The 9612-nt window shown below is 42.3% G+C and overlaps 1 non-coding gene across 1 annotated transcript; it reads right to left on the bottom strand.

Moving 5' to 3' along the window:
- Positions 1-8081: 8081 nt before the first annotated feature.
- LOC112578605 lies at positions 8082-8272 on the bottom strand. The gene has a single exon (XR_003102943.2). It is a non-coding gene; the product is annotated as a U2 spliceosomal RNA (small nuclear RNA).
- Between the last annotated feature and the right edge of the window lie 1340 nt (positions 8273-9612).

Below are 9612 nucleotides of genomic sequence, written 5' to 3'. Positions count from 1 at the left end.
TAGATACCTATAAATGAACAGTTGCCAGCTTCCTCAAAAACAGTCAAATATTCATTCAATACGTTACAAATGGGCTTCCCTGGTGGCTCAGATGATAAAGAATCCGCCTGAAATGCAGGAGACCAGGGTTCAATCTCTGGGTTGGGAAGATCCCCTGGAGGAGGGCATGGCAACCCACTCCAGTATTCTTGCGTGGAGAATCCCCATGGACAGAGGAGCCTGGTGGGCTATAGTCCATAGGGTTGCAAAGAGTCAGACACGACTGAAGCAACTTAGCGTGCACGCACACACACTACGAATAGTGAACCAACACATTGATATTCTGGTACAGAATGTAAAGAAGAGACCGTCTCTACCGTGGAGTCATTCACTGGGTCATCTGATAGAAAAGAGAACATTATCACAGGGAAAGCCTTCGAGCTCCTAAAACCAACAATGTGCACAAGCAAGACATGTAGTTCAGAGACAAAAGAGGCTGGCCTAGGTCCTAAGAAGGTTCTGGACTAAGTGAATGCTCACATCCAGGTTCAATGGTAAGAGACTGGGAGCAGGTACCAATTTTGTGGAGCCTGAAACTTATCTAATTTGGTAGAGAGGGAGTTCTCTTTGAGAAACACAGGCAAAATTAGGTGTAAGTTCTTAGAAATGACCCATGAGATAGGTCCTGAGGTCTAGGCTTCATCAGATTGATGGTGGATTTGTCTGTGCAGGAGGGGTGTGTGTACATGTGAAAATCGAAGTCCTGGTTCGAGGAAGAGCAAACTGGTTTATCCAGGTATGGTCTAGCAGATAGAAGAATGTCACAGTTGCATTACTGAATGACTGAAAAGGCCCCATACCTTTGGGGGGCCTCAAAGTTCAGGACATGAAATTTCAGGGTAATAGCATTGGGAACTAGAGCTCACTTCTGAGAAGGGACGTTGCATGTTTAGGTAGATCTTTCTTGCCACTGGAATTAGGATGAATTAATTAATAAATAAAAAGGGGCCCTGGGGCTCCCAGAGATGTTTCTGGCAAGAAATTATGATTTTGTAAACCAGGATGAAGACTGCAGAAACTGAAAGGAAGGAAATTAAGCCAAGTCCAAGTGTTATTGAAAAAATAAGTCTAGACATTTGGGAGAAACCCAGACTTAAAATAAGTCCAAGCTGTCAAGGCTAAAGTGCAAGGAGGTTGGCAACGGGTTATCTTGTTTTTGGCCACGCCGTGTGGCATGCAGGGTCTTACCTCTCCCACCAGGGACTGAACCTGTGCCCCCTGCATCAGGAGCACGGAGTCTTAGCCATAGGACCACCAGGTAAGTCCCAAAGGATTCATTTTGTGATGTCACTATTTCCTAATGTCATAAGCGTCCTGTGAGTCAAGCCTTAGGGTTTTAGAATTATTTTGTGCTGCTTTTGGTAGATGCGTTTTTAGCAAAGATCTAAAATTCTTCTTCTTCCACGTTCCACCGCTGTGCTCTAAATATTTGTGTGCCCCTCCTGCCAACCCCGACAAATTCATATGTTGAAATCCCAATGCCCCCCCTGCCCCCCCCCCACCATGTATTAGGAAGTGGGGCCTTTGGGGGGTGGTCGGCTCTGTCCTCATGAATGGGACTAGTTTCCTCAAAGAGACTCGAGGCCTCCCTCCCCTTCTACCCTGTAAGGACACAGCGAGTCTGAGTCAGCAGTCTGAAGAGGGCCTTCTCCAGAACACAACCATGGGGGGTGATGAGTAAATTTCTGCTGTTTCTAAGGTACCAGCCTGAAGTATTTTGTTGTAGCAGCCTGAACAGACTGGAACACCCAGTCATGTAAGAAATCTTGATACTCTCCCCATCTAAGCCATCCAGGGCGATGCTATAGAGCCTCTTCCACAATCAGTGGATGTGCTGGATTCCATTTCTATCTGGTCTGTAAAAGCAGCAGGACTGGGAACACAGCTGAGGGAAGGGAACCAGCACTCAGGGGAGTAGAGTGTCTCCTCTTCTCAGTGTTTAAGGCTTGAAATGCTCGGCTGGCCTCAACTCGGGGAAAGCAGGCTTCCTGTGTAGGCAGAACCTAGAAGGAAGCCGCAGAGGGTGTCATCTCACCTTCAAACACTGAAGGAAGGAGGATTCTTTGTGCAGAGTCAAGAAAAGGATTGGACACTGGATGGCAACGGTGACCAGGCACTTTCTGAATGGTTACACTTGAGAGACAGGATTCTTTCATCATATAAAAGTAATTCTGTCCTAAAGGATTGAAATAATCCAGTTTGGGCCAAACCTTCTTGAAAGAAAGGTGCAGGCCATTTCCATGATTTACTCCTCTTCCCTTCAGAAACCCAAATCCAGTATTTTGAGTGCATCACACCCCTGGTCTATTCCTTGATTTCAGCGAGGGGAATTGTAAACACCAGAGCTCTCAGGTTATTTGTCAGTTTTGAGAAAATCCTTGAAAAAGAAAGCTGGTTTTATGGTAGGATTTAGTCCCATCAGTTTTTGAGAAATGAGGCTCTGTCTGAGCATAGGAAAGGAGGACTTCAGGGAAAGCTCATCTCAACTCTAAATAATCTGACTTTGTTTGTTTGTTTGTTTTTTTCTTCCAGTTTCTTTGCTGTGAGCCTATAAACACACCAAGTGGGCAGTTTTGAAAAGGAGAGTGTTCATAAATCACAGGAACAGGAAACGGACCACTAGAGGGGATTGTTAGGCCATTTTGTGCAAAAAAGAATGACTCGTAACTTTTGAAAATGACTGCAGTTTCTTTCTTTTAAATTGTCTTTAGTCAACTTTAAGCAGGCGCCGCACACCAAAACTGGAATTCAATCTCAGGAAGCAAACTCATATCTCCCCCCATCCCACAACCACCACCCCCGAAAGCGATCGAATGCCTGTGAACATCCCTTTCTTGTTTAATTGCAAAAGGATTAATGCAGGCTTTGAAGAAATAGCTGTCCCCAGTACCTGCTTCCAGAAGCAGCTGTTCCCACAGCATCTCGGCAGGTGCAGCCCAGAAGCTGGCCCTGCCCTTATCATGTGGCAGAAGGTATATTTGCAGAGTCCAATGTGCGTTCAGCTCTGAATTAGTCAACTTTGTTATCTAAATTCTCCTAAACCCAAAGCCTAACAAGAAAATAGCAGAGAATAATTGCCCCACAATGATTACAGAGGGATGGGGATCAGAGAGGTATGGAAGAGGCTGGACTGAAGAAAGCATTTTTCAGACAAAGAGGCAAAACTCTAGATGAGAGAGAGAGAAATGGAGAGAGAAAGAGAGAGAGAGAAAGGCAAAAACACACATGTGGGGATTGTTTATAGGAAATATCGTGTTTTTAGAATTACTTTCCCATAGGATAGGATATCTTGCTTGCAGTGTGTTAATAATCGTTTTCAAATCGGTAGCTGGAAGTGGCTCTCGGCAGGTGGCAAGTCCCGGGTTTGGTGTCAGTGCAGAGTCGCTGGGAAGATATTTTGGAAGAGAGCGAATTAGGTAAAGGTGCCAGAAGGCGCCAAGGGACACAAAGGGGTACATGCAAAAGACTCACGATTGTTTCAGTCATTAAACACTGATATTTAATTTCAGTTTAGTAATCCAGGGCACTATTATTTGGACTCAAGCAAAAAAAAACGGGGAGGGGGTAGGAGAAAAGAAAATTAAATAAGTATAAGAAAAGATTGAGGAGGGGCCAACCTGCTTTGGGCCAAGAAGGGCAATAAAGGAGTCTTTATAAGCGCCGGATGGTGGAATACGCTTTTCTCCCCGCCACCCCACCAAGCAGAATGTCAAATTCTGTCCCCCTTTTTTTCCCCTCTCAAAGCATGCTAAAAGGAAAATTCTTCACAGAATCTTAAAGAACTTTTTTGACACAACAGCTACAAAATCTATTTTCTAAACAAAGATTTATACATATTTATATGAGCTTAATCCAGATTTTTTTTTAATAAATCATCCTCAGAACTGCAGAGGTAAACTATATGTAAATACCTCAAGTAATAGGCTTGTAGTGTAAATCACATCATTTTATCTTCAATTTTGCATTCGTTTTTCTGGCTTAAAGGTGCATCAGAGATATGCATTTTAGCATATTCAGAACACGGGGCGTGAAATTAAATGTTTGACAGAGTGAGAAAAATATACAGACTTTGGAGATGCCTTAAAAATAGTAATTTATGCAGATCTAGAGGAGTGAAATCATTTGCAATGGAGTGACCTCTCTCCAGGAATTTTGTGCTCAGTGTTCTTCCCTAATCTCCCGCTGTATCTTCATTTTTCATTGAACTAGCCAGTTTTCTGCGAAGCCGTCTTGTAGATAAGGGGAGTGCTAAAGAAGAAGAAAGAGGACGCTCGGTGGGTCCGTTTCCATTGCACTTTTACCCAAGGCAATGGGCAGAATTTAACGGATTCCTTCCAACATATGTTTTTGCCAGATAAGTAAACAGTGTGTGTCGGAAATGAAAAAGCATTTGCAATTTAATGACATTACAGCTCTCAGCTTAGGCTGGCGTGCTGCGAGGCGAAAAGCAGAAAAAGAGAGGAGAGTAGAAAGAGAAAAAGAACAAAGTTCATCTTCCCTTTTGTGCATTTTTATCAAGGAAAATATTACTTCTTTCCCCCTCTTGTTCTCTTTTTTCTTTTTCGTCTTTTGGCTTTTTTGTCTCACTCATTTACATTTTTTTTCTTTTCTGCCTTTCTGTCCTCTGTTCACTTCTGCCTTTTTCTCATATTGCCATGGACTCATTTCTTTTTTCCTCTCCATTGTGTGTCCTTATTCATCTATTTTGACCATTCAGTTTTACCTTCTAAGAAGCTGTTTATCCTACAATGTATCTTTTTTCCTGTGTTGTACTCCTAGCGCTATAGCTCATAGTCAACAGGATTGTCGGAGGGATTATAACGTTTCATTTCAAAGCACTACAAATCTGCTCTCTTGCCTTCAGTCTCTGCCCCTGTTTCCTCTGATACTTGTCGTTTTATTTCACATTCATTTCAGTCTTTAGTTTCACCCCCACACGTCACAGCACCCCAATGTCTAACCACTGATGCTCACTGTCTTTGCACTGTATGTTAGTATCGCAAGGTTCTAGAACCTTCCTCTTGAAATGGCAGAGCCCTTCTCTCACACCCTCACTCAGGTTCAGAAAGGTGCAGATGGTGAACGTGTGGTCAGAATGGGTCCTCCCAGAGGCTGGTGGCCATGACAAGGCATCCTGCGGTCTATGCTTGTAATGAGCCATCTTCCAATAGAAAATGAGTCCCACCGGGTCCTGCAGCTACGTTTGCTGCTACTTTTCCTTTGTGTGAGGGCAATTACTGAAATATGTGTAGATCTGAGTTCTGTGATTATGTAATCAGGTGTGTACGTGTGTGTTCATATGTGTGTTTGAAACCTGACTGTGATAAGCATGTACAGATTGTTTAAGGCAGTACACTGTAAGTCTTTGAATACAGACATATAGAAAGACATGACTAATATTTCACATCTGATTCTACCTTAAATTCCAGCAGTAAAAGTTGAGTGCAGAAAACAGTATTTTCTCCCCACTCAGGTCCACAGCACTCTTATTTCTAGGGTTATTTTGACTGCCCCTTTTACAAGGAGGAGTAAGATTTGGCACCTGGGTTCATTTTTGTAACAGACTAACTATTTAAAGGCCCAAGCCACCCTATTTAAGGGAAAGGAATGTGTCTGAGTCATTGTTGCCACTTTGAGTTGTCAGTCTGTCAATCTAAGCAATTCCTGAAGAAACAACTTTTAACATGAAGATTAGTATTCAGAGTTGCTTTATATTTTTGCAAAACAAGTTCACATTATTTTAGATACTGTTATCACAGCATTTGAATATTAGTACTCCCAATGTTTAACATAGATTCCATTCCAAGAATACACTTGAAAGTCACCGATTAACCTGCAGGTTGAGCGTAATTGAAAGACTCAGTAATCAAATTGTAAGCTCTATCACAGAAATACTGTACAGACTTTAAAAAGATGCTTAAATAAAATGCTCTTGTCTAAAGACATGTGCATGTTTTTACCATAAAATTACATCTTCAGCATCTTCCAGATCCAGCACTTGGTAAGTAAAAAAGAAAATCTATTTGGACAGAAGGATGTAAAGTAGCTGGAGGTGGTAATTTAATCAACCAAGGATATATTTCAATGTTTTTCTGGTCTTCTAGGCATTAGCACTTTAAATTCATTATGTCGGTTTGACAGATATATGCAGCCTTAAGGATCTAAAAATGAAATCCTAGAAGTATAGCCTGCTAGAGGATATATATTGAACTTAAGAGATTAAAATGGTATAACCATTGCAACAGAATGGAACATATCACGTTTCTCATTTTTCCCCCACTAAGCATGAGTCTTTTGCAGATGTAAAATGCAGTCTTGTCTAATTATAAAACCTGGCTGAAGAGCTGCAGCTTTCTAACTTTTATACTGATGAAGTGGATATTAGAAAGAAAATGTTGGCTTCACATACAGTCTGAAGAAGTCCTCTGTTTGGGATTTTCCATATCAATAATTTATTAAGGAAAAATGACACAGGTAGTTACATGCAGCCTGCTGTTAAAAGGCTCGCTTGCATGCTTTCCCTATTTAAGGCAAAAAGCAAAAGAGCCAAATTATCAAGCAGGTCTTAACATAACTGGGACGTTAAATCTACTATGTCATTATGCCAATTTAGTAACATTAAAGATCTGTAATATTAATTCATCATCCTGGAAAATAGGGAAGGCTTGCCATAATTAACTATATTAAGCCACAATTAAAAAGTCATCCAAGTTGTTGTAAAGATTCGAGTGATGATAAGGGTGTTCGTTATGTTGCAAACCTTTCTGACCATGGACATTTTGAACATAAGACTTTGTTACCAACAGCCCCCCAACCCCGCTTCAAATTCAGATGGGTCAAAAGAGCAGCCACCCACGGAGGTGGTGACAGCGACCAGTCGCCTTATCAGCCATTTCCATCGCCTTCTGTGGTTTAACACTTTCTTACAGGGAGAATCAGCTTTGAAAGAGGTACAACCTTTTAGCATATCTACTTTAATTCCTCACGGGGGAGCAAAAATGGGCTGTCTAGCGAAGTTCACATCTGTGGGACAGACTATCTACTCCCCTGAGATTAGGGTCATCTTTGAAATTCACGTTTCAAACTGCACAAAATGAACATTTTGATGTTTTAAAATGAAGATCCTGTAACATCTAAGCCTAAATCTGAGTCGCCTATCACCAAATGTCTACAAGCTCCTAATTCTCCTCCCCACCTATTTGAAGTCTTTATCGTGGATGGGAGTCTTTGAGTCACAGACAATATTGGGTGAAAGATAAATGGGACCAGGAAAGGGGTGAGCTGCAGCCCAGACGATGACTGATGTAACCATCCAGCCCAAAGGACCCCCTTTATCAGTGAGCCCCAACCTTTTTGGCACCAGGGACTGGTTTTGTGGAAGACAGTTTTTTCAGGGACCGGGGATGGGCAGGGGTATGGTTCTAGGATAATTCAAGCACATCGCATTTATTGTGCACTTTATTTCTATTATCATTACATCAGTTCCTCCTTCAGATCATCAGGTGTGTGTTAGATCCCGGGGCTTGGGGGCCCCTGATGGGGCAAACCAGCAGATGATAAAGGACTATTTCCTCCCACACCCCAACTTTTCTTTATACCCACTGTTATTAGCCTTGCCATTAGTGGTCATGAATTCTTCCTCCCTAAAGCAACATTTAGGATGCCGCTATCTGTGTACGAACACCCCCCACTTCAGTTGCATTTATAATCACTGTCACTGCTGTGGAAAGCTGAGGCAGGAAGGAAGTGTAAATGGTAACTTGCACACATGTGTAACTGAAAGTAATTTAGGACAACCGAAGGAGGAGGCACATTGCCAACTTGGTCTGAAGGAAGGACTGCGGTTGGTGTTTGCAGAGATTCATAAAGGACTCCTGTGTATCTCAGTGTGGCTGTTCTTTTGCCAGTGAAGCCTAGAGCCGCATCGGAAATCCGAAAGCCTGCCTGACAGAGGATTGCTCAACATCTAATCAAGACTTTCAAGGAGAAGAAACTGCACTGAGTCCCCTTACACCATGTGCCTTTCTTTCCTTTTTTTTTTTTTTTTTTGCACTTTTACTGGAGGTACTGCAATACTAGGTCAATGCATGGAGTGGACAGAGCAAGCTCCTATTCCAACTCCCTGCTCCAAAAATCCATAGAGTACATTGTCCTCAGATAGAAGACATATCAGATATTAAACAGATAAGAACAGATACTACACTTGATCTTAGCCAAAAGACCAGGAAGTGATACACCATGTACCTTTCCATCCACGTTATGGTGTGTGCTTTTGTGAAGATACACATATGCTCACCACTCTGATTTCTGCAACTCTGATTTGTGTCATATGCCGGAGAAGTCCTGACAGTGGTATTGATGCTCTATCTCGGTGACAGGGGACAAATCACTTGACAATCTTAGTCTTACTGGTTTGAGTAGTGACAATCCATTCCGGTGTTCTCACTCAGCAGGAACCAGTAACTCGTTCTCAGAAAGAAAAAAAAAAAAATCTCTGCTCCATGCTTTTAAACCAAGAAGCTAGTCTAAACTTCCAGCCAAAGAAGATTCATATGCCTTCATGGAACGCTGGAAGCTTTGTGACTGTTGGCTTAAAAGTGTGGTACTAGATAGCAAAACAGCAGCTACTGCTTCTGATATGAAAGAGCTCCAAAGAACCTGTCTTCCAGTAGACATTGCCAAATGGAAAGCAGGGCTCTCACATTACCTCTCTGAAAATTCCAAGAAATTCACCACACCAAACCTAACTTCACTCCTACTTCTCTGTAGTAATTGCCACCAAGAAGCCTGATTTGTCCTTCCTCGGCAAACGATGTTAAGGGATATAAAGGTGAAAAGACACAGTTTCCTGGACAATTTTACAAAAACCCTAGCCATGATGTTGGAAAGACATTCTTGCCAAGCCTTCATCCATAGATATTCCTGGTTTCCGTTCTCTTCTGTGTGTTTTGAAGAAGTGTTCAAAGATTCAAGTGGGAGCCAGATTTGCAGTACTTTTCTGAGGCTCTCAAGACACTTTCCAGTCAATATGGACTGGAATCCTTGTGGAAACCAGTTGAAGTGGTGTCTCAGCTAAGGTTGCCAACAGTGTGTTCATTGTCACAAAAACATGCATGTGTTAACAACTACTCTATAGAATCCCGGTTCTGAAAAGACAAAAGTAAGTCTCTCAGCCTCGCCATCAGGCGTTTCTGAATCATCCTGGTGAAGGTGACTGGTGTCCCCAGACATGACCACTCTATAGATCGGCTCTTCCTCTGCACTTACGTGGACAATTCTTAATGTGTCCATGATCCTTTTAGTTCTCGGATACCTTTGCCTGTTAAGCCTTCTACATAGGTCAACCCACCTGTCACAGGCAAAGCCCTCAGCTCCCATTTCCCCTGTAGGACTGTCCACAGAGTAACTTCCAGTGCTGATAAGTGGAAAGGAAGCTACTAAGAGACGAGAGGAGCACCTTGACATGCTGACAAGTAAGAGTTCTTCTAAATTTCTCATTTCCTGTTATCAGTGCCTTGATATTTCCAGGACCCCATCCTTTCACTGTGAGTGGGAGTGAATGTAGCATTTATT

This window comes from Bubalus bubalis, chromosome 13 (assembly GCF_019923935.1).
Source record: "Bubalus bubalis isolate 160015118507 breed Murrah chromosome 13, NDDB_SH_1, whole genome shotgun sequence".
Lineage (NCBI taxonomy): Eukaryota > Metazoa > Chordata > Mammalia > Artiodactyla > Bovidae > Bubalus > Bubalus bubalis.
Note: the sequence above shows the minus strand (reverse complement) of the source record. Positions and strands in the feature narration are given on the sequence as shown.